The sequence below is a fragment of the Phalacrocorax aristotelis genome, chromosome 2, assembly GCF_949628215.1.
Source record: "Phalacrocorax aristotelis chromosome 2, bGulAri2.1, whole genome shotgun sequence".
Classification (NCBI taxonomy): Eukaryota; Metazoa; Chordata; class Aves; order Suliformes; family Phalacrocoracidae; genus Phalacrocorax; species Phalacrocorax aristotelis.
Genome location: NC_134277.1, coordinates 38,979,129 through 38,998,711, shown reverse-complemented (window position 1 = coordinate 38,998,711; position 19,583 = coordinate 38,979,129). Strand labels below are relative to the sequence as shown.

Here is a 19,583-nt window from a genome sequence, read left to right as displayed (position 1 = left end):
GTTTTGTCATTTTCCCTTAGCAGTATTTTCAAAAGTAGCACACAGGTGATGTGAATTTTAAATAACAAAGTGACTTTTTAGAAAAATAGAGGCATGAGGTAAATATTATGGTGCTTTGTCTTTACAGAGGTGGAGACCATGAGGATTTCAACTCCATTTTGTGGGTATTTTTAACTGTTTCTGGAGAGGAGGAACAATTTAGCAATTGTTCGTGGGCCTTAAACAAGAGGGCAGAGTATCTCAGGGAAGGAATTGGCCTGTATTCTGGCACTGCTAACACCTGGGTCTCTGAACACAGTATTTTACTTGAAAAATGTTGCTCGAGGCTATGTAGGGACATAAAGCAAATCCAGTTGTATGAAACTGAGATTGCTGCATTGCACTAATCCTTAACGGTTGCCAAGTGAGACTCGACATTCAAGGTTCTTGATGCTGTAGATGAGCTAGTTGTTTTCCCTGCCACCTAGTGTTGCAAGTAAGTCTTAACCAGACTACTTTATTAAACTGAGTTCAGCTACATATGGACATTACAGGTTGCTGTCAACAGTGATTGTTATGGGGAAAAAAGTATAAGTGAAAGGTGCGCAATGGTGGGTGGTTGGTTTGGCGGTTTTTGTGTTTTTTTTTTTTTCTTTCGTTTTTTTTTTTGTTTCATTGAGTTTTTGTCTTCCAGCATCTGGCATCTTGTGGCTAATGGCCTATGTGATAATTAAATTGTGGCCACATATTTTGGTTTCAGGCACCTGTATATCTTTTTCCTCAATGATGCCATCTAGTTTTCTTGAACCCATTTATACTATTGCTCCCATAATATTCTATGGCAGTGAGTTTCATAGTAGAATAGTGTAGGAAAATATTTCTCTTTGGTTTTAGGCTTGTTGCCTGTCCTGATTCTTGCCTTGTGAGGGAAGTAATGAATAATCATTCCCTATTTAGCTCTTCTTGCTAGTCATGATTTTGATATATCAATTTTTTAAATTTTTTTTTTTTTTACTCATCAGTTGGGAAAATTCAGCTTGCCTGCCTTCAGCTCCCAAGGTTGTCTGTGTGTTTTGTGCTGGGTGTCTTGATTTCTCCTGCAGTCATTGGCGTGCTAGGCACTATGGGGGGAACTCACCACATGTATATTGTTCATGTTGTATCAGAATAGGTGCCTTATCAAACAGAGGTACCTGTCTTTCTCCGTTGTCTACGTGGGGAGCCCGAGCAATTACCTTAGCCTAGGCTGAAGAGGGCTAACAGAATATGAAGTTGGCCTGTAAGGCGACCTTACCTCCTTTGTAATAAATATGAGTTGGGAGTCAGGGAATACTGTGAAGTGTAGATACGCATTATCTTCTGCTTAGTGGGTTTTTTTAAAGCATTTCATAAAAATAACTTTCAGTGAACATGTATTGTAGTTAATTTGTTAATGTCAGCAGAGCATTAAAGCTGCAGGACCAAGATGCTTCATTTGGTGCATTGTAGGTTTATGCCAGATGAGTGGATGGTTTTTGTTCTTAGTGCTTTTCTTGGTAGCTGTATTATGTTTCTGAAATGGAAGTAAAAAAGCATTCCAAAAGTGCAGCATCAGCAGCAGATTTGAGAAGCCACTTCAACTTTATTACTATTTGCTTCTGTTAAAGCCCTTCTGTGAAGATGAAGGGATTTCTTAGGTAGAAATAGCACTGCCTGTCTTAACCTCAATTGCATCTGCTTGTTAATCCACAGGGCAGTGCTGCTGCAGTGCCAGCAGGAGCTGGCTCACTACCTGAAGGAGAGCAGAGGCAGGCAGCTGCCTGTCCTCTGAGGAGGGAAAGAATGTTGGAACTTCAATGGCATTCAGCAACATTTTTGGCTGGCTTGTGTGTGAAGTGCAAGGTGTATTTCCCTTGAAGAACCAAACCCTCACTGTGTGTCTGTAAAATGCAGCACTTTTTCAAGTGGAAAGGGCTCAAAACAGTGTTGGGAACATGTACCAGATCGTTCCTCCTGCAGCTTATAGCCTTCTTCACATGTTTCTTGTCATTCTGTGGTTATATAGGAAAATATGTACTGATGGTTTTTAGAACGGCAGCCTGTCATTCAGAGCCACTACCCAGCAATTACAGTAGGAGTTGCTGCCTTCTGTAGGTACAGAAGCAGCCGTCAGAGCTCATTTTATTTGAAAATTCTTGATATGCAATGCAGTGACACAAGAAAGCTTTTGGCAAAGCTTCAGGAATGATGCTTATAGTCTGAAATGTTTTTAAAGCTTTCTTTGAGATCAACTGACAAGGCAAAGAGTGTTGAAAACGAAGGAGTCGCTTTATTGGGTCTTAAATCTTTGATTTTCAGTACCATATGTCCTTGTGCTGCCAGCAACGTCCCCAGTATAGAGGTGTTTTGGTGAGTACTATATATGACAGAGTCATAAAATTGCAGTGCTAAGTACATATTGAACAAACTGCTACTGTAGTTTCTTCTCCATGACACAGAGAATGAAAATGATTCATAGTGTGTTTCCTGAGTACTTCCGTGTAAAAACAGGTATTACAGGTCAGCCTTAAAATTACAGTCGTTTTTGTCATACATGCTCCCCGCACCCCATCATTTCTGCTGTTAGATACGAGGTGGTCTATCCCTTGATCCAGAAATCCCAGTTTCAGGTGGCAAGTATTAGCAGAATGGGGAGAGCTCACTGCTTTGGGGCATTCCAGGAAAAGGAACAAAACTAGGGGAAGCATGGTGAGAGTGGAAGTACGCAGAATGATGTGAGAAACACAAAAGATATTTTTCTAGATCATTTGGCATCTGCTTACTTGGCAGAAAGGACATTGGCAGTCACTGATGTAGGTACTGCAAATTATAAAGCTGGTTCCTCATCTGGCTTTGACTAGAAATCACTGCTTCAGCCAGTTTCTATAATGATTTATGTAACAAAGTTTAAATTCACGCTTCCAAGGTTCGTTAAAGAGTATTCAAAATAGCTATGTTGCATTTGACTGCTTCTTAAAAATACATCAGCCTCATTATAGAGTTTTTGTAAAAAAAAAAAAACAAAAAAAAAAAACAAACAAAAAAAACCCAGAACCCCACCCAAAACCTACCGCCCCAAAACCTTCATATATCTTCAACACTGAATTGTTTTTGGTAACAGGAAATAAACAATAACTGCTTATATTTGTATAATCCTGGATAATTTTAGCCTCTCTTGGAAGTTAATCGTAATGCTTACATTCTGTGGCCTAGTTTTTTCCTGGTACATAGGAAAAACAACTCTCTGACAAGATAGGATCTTTCTTTAGCTATCCTGCATCTGTTTTTATGCTTGTGCTTGATTATGTCAACAGTTTCACACAAGCAATGTAATTGAAAAGCTCAGTAGGAAGCTATATATCTATCACAGGGACACGGACCTTCATTATCAGCTCTCCCAGCCTGGAGGGGATTCAGATGGAGCCTCCTCCTGCATCACATTTCTGCCTTTTAGGAGGTTCTGTTCTAAAAGCAGGCTGGTTCAGCTAGGGGTTGCACCCGGTTAGGAGCCATGTGATATTTCTGTTCTCTTGAACAATGTCAAAGAAGCAGGAGTTTGGTTTAGCTGAGAACTTTGCCATGAAGACAGAGGATAGTTTGAAACACGTCAGGTAAGGAATTTTGTGCAAGGTTTCCAAAGGCCATGTTCCTGACGGAGGGCTGGAGTTTGTCCACAGAGGTAGTATTTCCTTTTTTTTTTTTCTTTTTTAATAACTGCTCTGCATCTCCATTAGGTAAACAATAAACAAAACCACTTTTAAAATATTACAATCTGCCTGCAGAAGTCTAGTGGAACCAACTCTTCAGAGCTCCCAAATCCCAGTTATGTTTTCCTCTAAAAAAAAAAAAATTTGAGGCTGATGCTAACTACCATTAAGAACTGCTCTTTGTATTAGATACAATGCTTCTAATTTCTAGTTTGTGTCATGACCTGCTTAAAGAGATTAAATGACACAGGATAATTGATTCCTCATCTGGGAGCCAGGCTGAAAGCATTGAATCAATCCTGTCCTCTTACATTTTATTGCCATTGAAATTTCTTTAAAGCAACTGATGTTTCCTCTTCTGCCTCTTTCCCTGAGCTGTCAACTAGGTAATACCTATTTCTTTTGTGTGCTTGGCCTGCTGTCTGTCTGGGAGTAAATAACACAGCTTAGCTCTGGGCTCTTTAATCCACTGGGATATGTCTTCAGAGAACAGGTTTTCATTCAATAAATACAATGCAAAATGTTCTTGGTGACCCTGTTTCCATCTCTGGGTATAGAATATATATGGCTATAGCTAACAGACTAATGATAGCTTAAAGAAAATTATGTCCTGCTGGATCTTGCCCTCGGCAATGCTGATGACCATACTTAGGTAAGACTGGCAATGCTCCTTCTTTTTAACAGAAGGTAAGAATTTACATTTGCATCCAGTATTTCAGTCCTTAAGTGCTGTCATGTCCTCATTGCTATTGTAATTATTATTAGTTGGGTTAAAGCCTGGGCTTAACACGGCCATTATTGTGATGTAGACTTGCACTATGAAATAATTCAGTGCTCTCCTTCTGCAAAACAGTCTGAAACAAAGCTCCCAGGCGTGCTCGTCTTCCTGCTGACAAATGAGCACAAACTGCAATGGGAGCACATAAGGAGCAGAAATGGCCAATGCTCCTATTCATTTGGTACCAGATCCTGTTACTGCTAGCCTGAGCCAAGTCCAGCTCACTGTGGCACCCTTTCGAAACAGCTACCACCAGCCGTTCCTGCAGTGGTGGGGCTGTGTGAAGGCAGGCTTTTGAGGTGAGCTTTAGGACACCAGTTAATAAGCTCTGCCAGTCCTCCACTTACTTAGAACCTTCATGCCTTGCTTCTTGAGCAGGGAGCTGTGGGAAGGCAGCACGAGGATGTGTTGGTGTCTCTGGACAGACGGGAGGGGCACCAGCCAGGCTCATGCTGTTAGACCAGTGCCTGGGGGTGTAAGGCCAGGCTTGGAGAAAACACCAGTGGCCTTTGCACTGGGGGGAAATAGGAGAGAAAGTAGAATTGTAGAATGTCTCGAGTTGGAAGGGACCCATAAGGATCATCAGGTCCAATTCCCTGCTCCACTTAGGGCTACCTAAAACTAAATCATATGACTAAGAGCATTGCCCAGATGCTGGTGAACTCTTGACAGGTGCTGTGACTGCTTCCCTGGGGAGCCTGTTCCAGTGACCAACAGCCCTCTCAGTGAAGAACCATTTCCTAATGTCCAACCTGAACTTCCCCTGACACAGCTTCATTCCATTTCCTCGTGTCCTGTCGCTGGTTACCAGAGGAGATCGCCACCTCCTCCTCCGCTGCCCTCCCTCAGGAAGCTGCAGACTGCCAATAGGTCACCCCTCAGCCTTCTCTTCTCCAAAGCTGAACAAAACATTAGGCAGGGGAACAGCTCTGCTACCATCCAGTTCTCCTTGGCTGACATCCACAGCCGATACAAAGAAATTTAAAAACTCCTGGGTAATTTATTATTGACATTTCTTTATTAAAATACGTACAGAAGGAATAACACACAGCCAGCATTAAATGTACAATAAGGTTCGAGCTTTGTTATTTTTCCCATCTCCTATTAGCTACTCTTTTCCAGTTGTACGTTGTGGACAAGGCCATTTATGTAAATGGATTCCTTTATGAGAAGGAAATACTCAGTTGTGGATATTTTGAAAAATATATTTTTCCCATCCTTTTGGAAGTACAGGAGCCAGAAGGACTTGTATTATTTAATTTGAAGTATTTCCGTTATTAGAGGTACCTTCTCACCTGCAGCTACCACTTCCATGAATAAGGAAAATGACTTAATCATTGAGGGGGATTTTTGGAGGCAGGACTCCTTAAAGCTGTATTAAAAAAAAAAAAAAAGAAAGACTGCCCATGTTTTAAGTCTTCTGAAAAGTGGAAAATGCTGCAGCAAAAACATCTGTAGCCTACGAAGGACATGCCACTGCTCACAGCCCCTCATGTATGCTGTGCATGGGAGGAAAAAAAAAGCTTGCTGACAGATGCGTAACTTTTAAAGCATACTCAGCAGACCTGTTGCTGTGGTAACTAATCAGAAAACTGTAACTCTCCCTGAATGAGCGCTATTTGCACAGCACCAGCTGGCTGATAAATGGTATAGTGGCATTTTCTGCCCTTTGTATTACTGTCCCATCTTTCAGTGCTGTGATTTAATTTGCAGCAGTTTACACGTAGGTTATTGGGGCAGGACACGCTAATATAAAACACAAAGCTGCTTCAGGTATGCAGTCACTTTAACAAATTCCTGTATCACCTGCATAACACCAGAACTGTTTTTATCTTATGGATTTATGTTCAAGCTGTTGCAATTTTTTGAATAATGCTAAGCTGAGAAAAATCCTATGTTTGAATTTTAATATAATTTGAATAAGGGTAACTATATAGCACAGAGTAACTATAGCGCATTTCTTGCAGAGGGACGTGAGATGCTTTTTCCAGTTCATGGGTCTGCTACAAACATTTCTGTACAGGCAGCATCATAACAAGGGAACCATACATGAAGATTAAACAGGATCATTGCATAAGAAAGTAATGCTGTTGTCTCTGTATTTTCTGCTGCTTTGTTGTCATTACTGGCTTATCTTCTCAGGATGACATTTCCTTCTTCCACCCACTTTAACTATTTATTGTTATGAGTCTTAAGCTATTGACAAGTATTTTAGCTTCATTGTTACGGGTGCTGTTCTAACACGCTAAAAAAGCTCCAGGCTCATGGACTGTATAAGCCAATAATAATAAATGTGTCTTGGGGTACCTTTTAGAGTTATGAAAATGAGTATGCTGTCACAGGTTACTGTAAATTAAAGCAAGGAAGACGACAAAATTTATTAAGACAAAGCAACAGACAGATGCTTTTTTGATAAATCCAACCATTACTCCAGAAAAAGCCAACCTTTTTGAATGGGCAATGGAGCAGGTTGGTTGTAGGCTTCAGCGCTGTCCCTGACAGGTTTCTAGACACTGAGGGTAACTGTACTGGGCGCAGAGTCCTCATAGCATGCTGTCTTCTGTCCCTGTGACACTGGCTGAGCAGTTTTCTTCCATTATGTTGCTTGTGCAATGGAGAAATGAATCACCTTCTGCGGTGCATGAGTAAGAGAGTAAGAGCTCAGCATCTAAGGCTGCCATTGTGCCTACACTGACATCTTATGTACAGCTGCAGCCATTTACATAGACTAATCTTCAATGCTGTAATTGGATAAAGGGGCTGCAGTCAGGATTTCTCGTATCTTTTTCATTTTGAACGCTCACTGAGTCCAGCAGGTGAAGTATTTACTTCACATCAGAATATTGCACCTGCCACCCTCTTTCTTTGTTATGGGAGAAGCCACCTTTAGTGTGGGAGAAGTACTCTCAACTCTCTGACTATATAAAAAACCCTAAGCACCCAAGTACTATTGATACTTTTTGCTCTTTGGATTTGTTCTACGACATTGGATTTACTGGCCTATGGTGTAACTATTATCCTAGGGGCTCACAGGGTTTTTCAACATTACTAACTCTTCTGTAGGTAGGAAGTTTTTTGTTCCTGTGACTCCCTGTAAGACGAATAATTTAAGCTTAGTGGGGTGCCTTTATGGGAATAGGCTTAGAATTCTGACCTCACAGCAACCAGGTACATTTGCTCTGTACTACCCCAGTTCATCTGATTTTCAGGTACTCCAAATCAGTGCTCCACCAAAGAGAACAAGACTAAGATGGTGGCTTGAAGTAACGAAAATGAATACCAGTAAACAGGCTTTCTTGGCTGCACTAGCCTTTCTTCAAAATCTATTTGGAGATAATTTCAACAGTTAGATGGTCGTCTTTACCATCTGCATTAAGCCAGCTTCTCTCCTTCTAAATACTGTTTGCTGAGAAAACTAGTTCCATCGGTCATATGCCTGCACAGCTGCTGTCTTGAACTTGCAGAGGAAAGTATTGTAGAAATTATGACTCAAAGATTAGTGCTGCAGTGTCTTGAGGATTTGGGTTACTACTTCTGCTGAATAGGCTCTGATCTCCAACTAAGGAGATGTTTAAAGAACAGAAATAAACTGTAACTTAAGCTATATGTTGATGTGTTTGCCTTTTGGTCTCTTCCTTTCACAGATAAAACACAGAACAAAGGTTCTTTGAAATTCTCTTTTCTAAAGAAGCGTCCTTCCCACTCTCCTCCTTTGATGTTGCATCCCATTGGAAACTCATCTTCTGCAGGAGAAAAAAACATTTTTTAATATCCATAAATTCTGCTGTTATGTTATTAAAGATAAACAGCAAATAATCAATAGATAAGCATTGTGGATTTGTCCTAATTACTGTAATTTTGTATTTTCTGTTTACGCAGCAATCTCCACTCAAAGATTTCAAAGATACAGCTGTGAGTAAATGCTTTCCCCATTTCATGTATGAAGTAATTTAATTGCCACGAGGTTCCAGTATTTACCCAAAGTCGAGCAGCAAGCTTATGGCAGAACAACATACACCCCAGGGTCTCTTGATTCCCAGGACCACGCTCTAACCACTCATCCTTGCTGCTTTGCTCAGTTCATGGCAGCTTACACAGAAAGGAAGCATCAAAGATTTCTGCTTTGCCGGTATGTAATAATTCTGTACACAGTCTAATAATTCTTAGGTAGATTATACTCAGCCACAATAATCTCCAGTGTAATTAGAGAATACACTTAGTCATCTAAGTGAGCGTAATATGGGTAATCTAAGTGGTGTGTTATAGGATATAATTTAAACCCTCTTTTAAATTGCACCTGCTCTTTTCATCGGCTATCTTTCTGATTGTAAGCAGCAAGCTGCTTATGACACAGTTCATCCTTGATGTAACTCCAGAGCAATGAATTTGGGTTGTTATGCCGAACTGAAGTTGTTACAATTAAACTCGTAGAAACTCCTCAGCTTTCCAGTGATCCAAATCACCTTTCAGTTAGATATTTTAAGCAGGACATACCCAGCCTTTTTTTCTGTTGCAACATATTGAACTGCAATTCTGATGTCAGGGGAAAACAAAGGTCTTGCTTAAAATATGTAATGGAAGATCTTAGAGTATGAAGGCCTCCGTGTTGCTAATGATCAGCCCGGCTTTTTAATCAAAAGCATTGAGGCTAAGTAATGACATCTAAATTAGTCCCTATTCCAGTTACTGATGTATGCCCAAAAGGTGCAGGTGCCACAATATTTCACATTCACTGAGATTTAGACTGGGAACAGCAAATTACTTGCTCTTTTGGTTATGTAATGAAGTTGCAACTTCCGGTCTGCAATTAAGTTTACAGCAACAGTGTCCAAAGCTTATCCATAATTTCCGAACACGTGCAGACCCATGGATTCTTCTGCTGCTTGTGGTGGTGATGAAAAAAAAATTCTTTTTCCTGCATATGGTTCCAGGATTTTTTCTTCTAAATTTTCTTTTTATGTAGGGTCCCATATGCAGATTCTGTCTGTCTTGTTGTTTTTCTTTTGCCAGATTACTAAACTAGATGTCCTGATCTAATAAGCAGTACAATATTTAAGTGTCTTGATTCTTACCTTGTAGGAGTGAATGATGTGTAGTACTAACTGAAATTTGGAGTGACTATGCTTTTTGTGGCAATTGACTCTGCAGACATGTCAGGCTGGCTTGGCCTATGTTAATGAGTTACACTCCTGAAGAGAGATAGGAAGAAAAGCAAATATCCTGAGGAACCCAATTCTGACCACCAAGTTGTGCAGAACTGTAGAAGACATTCTGACAGGGTACTTTCAGGTAATTAGTTCTGCTGGCAAAAAGCATTAAAATCTGTGAAATGAGGCAATGGCTGCGACTAAACCTCTGGGACTTATGCAAATGCTCTTCTAGAGATTTCTGTATTTTCTGTGTCTTCCCTCAGTTCTAGACTGCTGCATCAACCTAACATACTTGCTTCTTCCTGCTCTCCTGCTGAAATGCTCTAGTTTTTAATGCTTTTTTCTGCCTACTGGTTCATCCTTGCATTTCTGACCTCTTCCACAGCTTCCTTTTAACCTTCCTGTCTTCCCACACTTGGCAGTCCCTTCTCCACAGTGTCTGGTCTGGGGCAGGCATCAGTGGAGCATGCAGCAAGGTTCCCGTCCTTTAAGACAGAGATAGAAATGTAAAGGTGCTACCTTGCACCAGCAAACCATGTTTGTTTTCCTAAACCAGAGCCGTTTAACTGGGTAGCCATGAACCTGCATGATTACACCTAGAAATGAAACTATTTTCACCTCTGCATGGAGGCACAAGTTGTGTGCTGAGGACCAAGTACACAATGGGACAGCCCCATTTGGGTGGGCATTGACAAACAGAACCGACCATCTGCTCCATGCGCCATGGCTGAGGCATGCTGTGCTCTACACCAAGTCTCAGAGGGACAGTCAGTGCCATTCTGCGCTGGGCCTGGCGGTGCTGGTGCTCTTGCTGAGGACCCCAGTGATTCAGCCACCAGAAGGGCAGGAGCCCACCATGACACTTCACAGGCGGTCAGCAGAGAAGTCCCTGATCACGGGATCATCCCGTCAGCTTTGCAAAGTTTGGTGTACTCTTTATCCAGCGGTTTGACCGGTTAATGAGGTTGCAGCTACGTCTTAAACCACCTGCTTGACTTTCTAGCCTTATCCTGTGCGCGAGACAGAGGAACACAAGTCACACATACAATTATAACGCTAAAACTGAACGAGCGCCTTTTCTTCCAATGCCTCACGTGAAGGGGCACGCGAATTTGTGCCCCCTCTGGGTCCCCGAGACGGACACGGGGAGGCCGCGCCCACCACTCCCCACCCACCACGCGAGAGGTGGACGCTTCTTCTTGGCGCCATTTTCATGTCCTGGCGCTTTGGTGGCCTCTGCCTCGCTGTGGCGTTTGAGGGTACACCCGCCCACGCGTGGCACTGGCGGCCACCGCCTCTCGCCGTGAGGGAGGGTGGCAGGGGGCCGCCAGGAGCTGGGACAGCCCCTCTCCCTCACGACGGCGACGTGGCGGCGGCGGGAAGACCCCGGGCAAGGGCAGGAACGGCTCTGAGGGAAGGCTTGGTGCCAACACGGCAGCCGTGGTGAAACGTCAGAAACGGGCAGTCCCTGAAGCCCGCGGTGACCGTCGGTGAAGCGCCTCGCCCCGGCCAGCACTCGCCGCGCGGAGCGGTTTGGCGGCGGCTGCGCGCGCAAGGGGGGAGGGGGCCGCGCGCCGCGCCTGCTCCCACCGGCAGGGGCCGCCGCCGCCGCCAGGCTGAGGGGAGCGGAGCGGAGAGTCGGGTTCGCTGAGGTACGGTCACGGCGACGGTAACGCTGCGGGGCAGGGCAGGGCAGGGCAGGGCGGCGCGCCATCTCCCCGTCTCTCTCCTCCTTTGAGCGGCGGGGCTGCGCTAGTTCCTTACCGTGGGGTGGGGAGTATGCAGGGTCTGCGGGCAGCGACCTGCCCGGCGGGGCTCGCCCCGTCAGCGCCGGGCGGCGGCGGTGGTGTGGGGAGGGCGGGGGACGATGGCGCAGAGCCGGCTTCCCGGGGCGGGTGCCGGCGGCGATGATGTCCCTCAGCGCCTCCGTGCACCTGCTCCTGCGGCCGCGGCGGGCGGCACCGCGCCGCCCTGGGCGGGGGCTGCGGGCGGGCACCGCGTAATGGCTGCCCCACCGGCCTCCCCCGGCCCGCGGGGGCGGCAGGCCGAGCCCCGGCGGTGCGGGTCGGGGTCCTGCGGCGGGAGGAGAGGGGGCTCTGTGTTTGGGGCTGGCATGGGCAGACGCTGTCCCCGTCTGTCCCTTGCCTTCCGGTTGGAAGGAAGGCTCCCTGGTCGCTGCCTTCCCTGGTCGCGCTCTCTCGTAGCTGCTGCTTTCCCTTCTTTAAGGACCCGGCCTGGATTTTGTGTGCGTGTCACCTTTTTTTTTTTTTGAAGGTGCCTTTTCATACAGTCACCTTGAAATCTGGATGCCTTCGTGAGCGTTTGTAAGCATACTGTCACACTCAGGTAGGTATGTGATGGTTTTGTTCACTTGAGCCGGCTAATGAGCAGATATACCTTCCTGCGAGAGTCTACAAAAGTGAAGTCTTTATTTGTGCTACTAGAGGCTATGAGTGACCTGCTTTAAAAAAAAAAAAAAAGACATTTTCTCCAGTACTGATAATTATAGGGTGGAAAAAATTATATTAAACCAGGATCTCAAGCAGAAGACAGCTTTGTTAGGGTCCCAATCCTATGAGTGCACATACATACATTTATACGTAAATCTACCCCTATGAAAAATATCCTTTGAACTGAGTAAAGCCATCCATACCTGTAAGATATGAAACTTTAATAATCCCAGGGAAGTGGTTGTGTTGCAGTACACTTCGTAAATTCTGTGATGCAAACTATCTGTGTATGATAAATTTGCTCAGTAGTTTAGAGGATAATAAATACATGAACTTGTGGGAGGTGGAGTAACTGACTCATTTGGTTATAGGTTATTACCGTTTCAGCTATTGGTCTAAAAGCTGATTTAAAATTAGGGATTTAAAGCATCTCTAAGCATACTGGTTTGTTCACAACATGTCACCCAAACCCTCTTGCCAGACAAAAAGAAGCCTCAAAACAAGTCTTCAGTCAAATGTATTTAGGAAGTTGATCTCTGTGAACACAGGACTTCCACTGATTTGAGATGAATCAAGACTGAAGTTAACTTAAAGCATTCACAGTGCTATAAACTTGCCAAGTAGTTTAGATCACAGAGCTTACATAGACAGTCTACAAAGACGGGTGTTGTATTGAGGCAAATGTGGTAGATGGAGATCCTTTATTGATATGAGTAGGTTTTGTCCTCCCAGAAAGTACTTCTGATATTTAGAGTTTGATATTTTTTATGTTAACTTCCTTTTTTGGAAGACATAAGTAACTTTTTTTGCTGTTAAAGTAGGGCATGGCTTGAGCTCTGTTTGTTTACTTTTGCTGAGTTTAGTATTTTTGGTAAAGGGTACTGAATTTGGCTCTCCACTGTCCCCTTCAGTAGTCAACAACCGTGGATGCTTTACGCAGTTTGCGTGTGGGAAAGTGTGCTGGTTTATGCTAGAAACTTCCAGTAAGAATTTCTGTATTTATTATGGACTTGAAGAGTTGTGAAGCTGGCCATTGTCCCTGTAGTCTTTTGGCATTCTCTTTCTGTAAATTCAGCAGATTGAGAAATTGCACAGAATTGCTAGATATACCTGCCTCTGTTAGGTACCCAAATGGCTGGTTTCTGCCATAATGTGTTGCATTACATCCTAACGTTTACAAACTCTTTTGCTAGTATGGAACACTTGCTGCTGTTTTAGTTTATATTCTAAACTAAACTGAGACTTCCAACGAGGTATTTTGATGCTTTTATTTTACCCATTGTTAACATAACCATGTTGCTAATTTGAAATGACTACCAGTCAGTGTGGATTAGCCAGCTATGTGTGGAGGCAGCCAGCCTCTCCTGTGCAGTGATCAAGACCTAACTGAACCCCAAAACTGGATTGTGGTGGCTCTATGAAGAGGGAAAGCTACATGGCTAAGCATTATGCAGCAGTTAGCGACTTCTCATTATGAAGTTGTGTGTTGTACAAAGATGCTTTGGATGCCAGAAGCTCCTAACAAGGGGCTCTGCCCCCAGTGATAGAGGCAGGAAAACAGGTGCTTTTCTATGAAATGGAGTATGTTACAAATATGACCTTAGACTGCAGGCTGGAATAGCAGCTACAAAAAGAATAGAGTTCTGGGACTGCTTGGAGACTTAATTAAGTGCATTGACATCCACTCAGTGAAAAGTCTGTATAAATAATGAATTTTTCCCTGTATGCACAGCCTGTGATGGAAATGAGACTGAAATCTTGTCTTTGGGATGACCGACCCTCATTTGTTTTTAAATAGAACTATGTTTTCATTAACATAATTCAGATTACTTGAGGCAAAAAATAAGATCCTGTCTTCTTTTGAAAGATGCCTACTCTGAAAGGCTGGTTGAGGCTGTATTAGACAATTAAACTAGAACTGGTTGGTCGGGACTGTAAACTCTTGTAACAGCTGAAATGTTACTGTTTGTTAGGACTTTAAGTGCTGAAGAGTTTTACCATGCTCGTTTGATGGCCAGTATCTAATTTGTTAGGCAGTCTTAAGGACTTAAGACCTGGCAGCTGTTGCCAGGAATATTCCAAATTTTCCCACATACAGCAAGAGAAAAATTTTCAATTCTTTCAAGGCCTACTATGCATTTGCTCAGTTAAATGACCGAAGGGGATGTACTGCTTAGAAAAGCTTTGAAATGCAGCTTGATTTTTATGCTGGTGTAGGGAATTGCTACTTCTTGTAATTCAAAAGTTAACTTGCTGGAGAAAATGGCCATACCAAATGTCTGACTAGAAGGTTGAGAAGTTGCTCGTTTTGAGAAAATTCTTGAAAAATTTTTAGCATGTAATTAATATAGACAAAAAAAGAAAAGTTGAGCATGGCTTGCAAGTTTCAGCTGCTGATAACTCCTCTTAGATGTCTTCTCAGACACAGCTTAGAGGGACAAAGACAGTCAAAGTTTGGGTGTGGTACCTTCAAGTGGTAAACTGGTATCATCATCCATTGGTGGTAAGGAAAGAGTCAAACAGTTGGACTAAGGTTTAATAATGAAATGTCCAATGATAGGGGCACACAGATCTAGCATGGTTTTGTGCTTTATATTGAGGAACAGTCTCTGCTTTCTAATTTCTTAATAAATGAAACCTTCCTCTCTCCTGATAAGTCATGCATTAAAACTGTCCAAAATGTCAATTAAAAAAATAACCTTTCAGTGTTTCCTCAGATGGGAACAATATTATTATTGTGCCTTTCAGTTTGCTGTCTTTGTTCTGTGCCTGCAGCTGAATGAATTTTGTTTTTCATTTCTGTTTTTGGAAACATTGCTTTTCTGCAGGATGCAGAGATCACATGTCTGTGCATAAGACACTAGGCTTGATTTGTAAATGGAAATACAAGCTTGTCTCAGGCACAGGAAACATCTCGATTTGAAGGTTAAAATAGAGGTTCAAAACCAACAACTAAACCCTGAACAAAGTTTTCAAAGCTGTAACTGACCTTTCTCCTGCCACCCCATTAAAAATATGGAAGAGTTGAGAATGCATAATGTGTGGCCTATTCGATATATTCTTGCCTTCCTAATGAGACAGCCTTGATCCAAATCTGAGTACCCTTGCTCAGTTGGTGCCTCTCAGTTTTTCACTGTAAATGTTTCTTGCAGGTTAGGTCACTTACCCTTTCTGTTAGTAGTGAAAACAGATTTACTGAAATCTTTAAACATTACTGAAATAGTTCAGAAGTATTAGCACAGCTGGGTTTCTGTTTTATAAAAGCCCAAGATATAGTGAGGAAAAGTCATCGTTCAATACAGAGAAACAAGCTGTATGTCTTTGTAAAAGGTTTAATGTGCTCTCTGGACTTTAAAAGCAGCTCAAATCCCTTTTGCAATATAAATGTTAAAGAAAATGCTGTCATCACCAGAATGCACTCAGAACTTAACGCCAAGGAGTTTAGCAGCCTCTGTATTTCTGATACCTAAAGCACCTGTTCCAGATCAGATTTAATTTGAAGAAACTGTAGAAGTGAGGGTGGAAAATTTAGGCTGTATGGTCAGTAAAACTGGTGTGTGAGCAAGATGCTGTGGAGGTCTGAGATGAAACCCCAGTGTAAAACCTCCCACCTTGTTTTTGTGGACACCCTCACTGTCTTGAAAATAAGATATTGATTATCATCAGCATTAACAATGGTTTACCTACAGCAATTGCAGGTGTGCTTGAAAAACTGGGGCTTAGGATGGGTTTAGACTTCACCCTGTACAACACTTTGTTATGTCTCTGCTTCAGAAAGCTCGACAGTTATGCCAACAAAATTCTTGAAGACAAGCTTAGAAAATGTTTGAAACAAGAATGTGTGTGATGTATCCGTGCAACCTCACTAAGCTGAATGAAAGCGAAGTGTGTTGTTCGTGGTTCCATCCTTGCTGGAAGACTTGCCAGGATAGGCGTGCTGAGTAATGAATGCAGTGCTTATGCTCCTAGGTGAAGGATTGGTTTGATCACGCCGAAGTTTTGCCAGCTTGTGAGTTAAATCATATCAATACAAGGCAAATTTTACAGTTAAATTCTACTTGTAGTAACATGAGGTGAATGCTTTCCTGTTGTCAGTGCTGACAGCTTGGTCTCACTGAACTTCTCTTCCTTAATATCCACTTGAGTGTTGTTTTGATTTCTTGTGACGAGGAGCTGTAATGGCAGTAGCTGACTTCCAATGTAATATTTTTTACTGGTCTGATATTGCTCTACATGATGGTGACTGGGTATTATTAAATTTTTAGGGAAGAGACTATATTGGTGTAGAAAGAAAAAATTTTGTGTAGCGTATTAAGGACACAGCTGTTTGTACATGTGTATCATTTAACATGTCCTAAATGGTGCCTTGTCAGGAAAGGAGTAGCTCTACACATAGGAATAGCTATTTCAAAATTTTTTTCATTTTTTGGAAACGTTAATTAATGTTAACAATAAATTTTAATTAACATTCCAGAAACCCCAGCTAACCTAACTTGCATTAAAACCAAAGAGTTTCTATATGTGACTTCAGGGCCATCTTTTCCTTTTATTGTGATAAAGTTGCAGGGCATTAGGTTAGCAGCAATTAAAAAGGTATGAAGAGCAAATATTGGCTCAGCTCACTAAGCGTGAGTTAAATATCAAGATGGACCCTTTTTTTGACCGTTTTCTCACACTAATCCTTTTTATTACTCACTGCTTCCTAGTAAGTGGTGCACATTAATTGTAACCCTATTGTTTTGTTTTGCGTTCAAAACAAAACACAGAGGAAAAAAACTTGCTGTTGGCAAAAGCAGATTTACTGTTTTAGAAATAAGTTTTGGAATTGCTTGAAAAATAAGTTGTTAGAAGAGCTTCAAAAACTAAAAGTTCATAATTGAATTTTTATTTTTGGTAATTTTTTTAAAATAAGGCATAGCAACTATGAAAGCTACTATTGGCAAGCCAGTTTTCACATAATTTGTAACTGTAAAACTGGTAATTTGTGCTTAATGTCTTCAGGGTATTTTGGTAAACAGGAAAGTTAGTTGGCTTGAAAAGAGTTGATATCTATTTGATATGGGAGAATAAAGTTATTTTTCTGATAAGTAATTTTATTGTAGCAGTTAAATGCTTGAACGTTAGAAAAGATTATTTCAGCACTGAATTGCAGCTTTCAGGGAAGCATTATATGGTATTATTCTGGAAAAAAAAACCAAAAAGGTCTGGAGCAAGTTAGTATGAAAATCCTCCTTTCTTCAGTTTGGACTCCAGCTTGCTAAGCTCAGAGTACCTTGTTGTGGATACAAAGCTATTTCAGTTTTCCTGGGTTGGGGTAAGGTTCCAAACCACATGGAATAATTTATGCCTGCCCCTGTTCTCTCAGGAGCATGGCTTCCGTCTCTGACAGTCATGTGTTCTTGAGGGGAGGATGGGATTCTGCAATCTGTCCTGTGCGCCTGTTGCTATAACAGCATTATTTGTCTGTTCCTTTTTTCTAAGTGAAAAATGACATGTAAATGAAGCTTCCATTAGATTATGTCACAATCTTTATGTACAGACTTAAAGAATAACAATTTTATTCCTGGTTGACCACTCTGAAAATCTTGATTGTGGACAAAGTTTGTCACTAATAGTGCAAGTTGTTCTAATTAGAATTTGTGACCCTTCTTAATACAAATTTGCATTTGTAAGATCGTAACACTGTGAAATGGAAAATACTATAGAGTGAAATGTTCCAGATCTTGATATCTTCAACCTGAAGGTTAGTATTTAATGTCTTTCAAGATTTATGGATTAGTTTTCTTGAGGTGGTGCTAGGCAATAGCACTTCCATGTTCGCCCTATTTCAGGAGTATAGTGATGTTCAGATGTGTTTATAAAGCCCTGGTAACTGTTGTACCTGTTGTTTCACATTGTGATGTTTGGAGCCGGATGTTGCCCAGTGGATGTTACTCTTTTCTTTCTGCATCAAAGTACTTAAAAGCTTGTCTGTTTTACCAATGACAGTAAGAGTGATTTGTTCATAGAATTAATTTCGCTTGGCAGTCTCTAAATAAGATTTATCACAGTTGGAGAAGGTCTTAATAAAGGAACTTGTTTAACAAAGCTTCTTCATAGTGTCTGAACACAAACTAAGCTAAATGCCATAGTGACCAGGAGACCCTGGAAAAAATATGATCTCATGCAATATCACATAGTACATTTTTGTCAGATAAAAAGATAGCAAGTGGAGTATGTTTCTTGGGGTTGTTGCTCAGAACTGGTTTTCAACCATTGTGCCTGTAGTGATTCTAGGTCAACCAGGTGTGATGCCTGTTAACTACCTGAAACAGCAGCAGTTATTATGTAGTGGCATAGTGTAACGTACAGCGCTCTAATTCTAGTGCTTTTGTATGCAGGATGGTTTTGGACATAGCCTGTAATAGGTGGCATAGTCCCTGTTTCTCTTAACTTGCAGTGGCCCTTCCATGAGTGTAATCATCTGCAGTCAAATCTAAGGCCTGTTGACATACAGTGTAGGTTTACTTCTGTCTGTCTACGCCAAAATGTATGTCTGAGGTACAATCTGTTGAGAAAATCAGGCCTGTATGCTAACATGCTTTGTGGTAAAGAACTGCAGCTGTGAATGGGCAACAAAGGTGTTCTTTGAGATCTATTTGCAGTCATTCCCAGTGTTTTCCAAGGTTTTGAGGATTGCCTTTTACTCGGGGAGCAAATAACAGGGTGTTTTTTTGTGGTTTTCTTGAAAATTTCATTCGAAAATTACAAAATTCGTGGAAGAAGAGCAGGAATTAATAGTAGCTGGTTTTGTAAGTTAGCCTGATTTATCGGAGGTACTGTGAAGGAGTGCTCTGTTCCTTCTGTAGATGAAAGACGCTTGTTTGGTATTGAGTCAGGATGGTATCTTGTGAGAGGACAGAGAGGTGGCAAACGCGTGAAAATGAGAATGAGGACAACCTGCAGTTGAACTAAGAAAAAAGGAAAATTAAGTAGGCAGGTAGAAATGTCCTTCTTAGGTAAGTAGCTGCTAACAGACTGCTTTAGTTACATGATGGAGGAAGATGAAGGTCGGTTGTGTTCTGAACAAACACAGGTTGTGGGTGTATCTGAGAAACTGCCATCCTTGCCATATTTAAAGTGAACCAAATAAGGTTCTAGGAAGAACTGCTACCTAGCAAACTGAGTAGATTTAAACTGTAGTAGACTGCTAGCTAGCTTCCTTCTCTAGAAACCTAATTTAAGATCCCAGTGCCAACTCTTACGACAATCATGTTTTCAGTACAGGGTTGTAACATTCAGCTTGCAGTGTTCAACTGTTGTATACGCCCCTGTATGAAATACAGGCGGTTGACATGAACTCTAGTTATATACTTTCATACTTAAAAAGTGTTACCAAAATAGCAATTTGGGTTTGGTTCAGTAACTGTTGGTATATTTAAAGGAAAAAAATAAAAACCACTCCAAAATATAGATAAGCCTGCTTTATTCCAAGGAACACTTTAGGAGTCTGTAGAATATT

General features: G+C 41.8%; 1 protein-coding gene across 4 annotated transcripts in view; it reads left to right on the top strand.

Moving 5' to 3' along the window:
• The first annotated feature begins 11,185 nt into the window (after positions 1 to 11,185).
• Positions 11,186 to 19,583, top strand: part of SCRN1 (secernin 1) — a 38,386-nt gene continuing 29,988 nt past the window's right edge. For 2 of the 4 annotated variants that reach the window (XM_075083151.1, XM_075083148.1), the window contains exons 1-2: positions 11,202 to 11,284; positions 11,907 to 11,978. The gene's annotated coding sequence lies outside the window, so the exon portion shown is untranslated. Of the gene's footprint in view, positions 11,285 to 11,906; positions 11,979 to 19,583 lie in introns of all 4 variants that reach the window. The other 2 variants (XM_075083152.1, XM_075083150.1) reach the window with 2 other exon arrangements.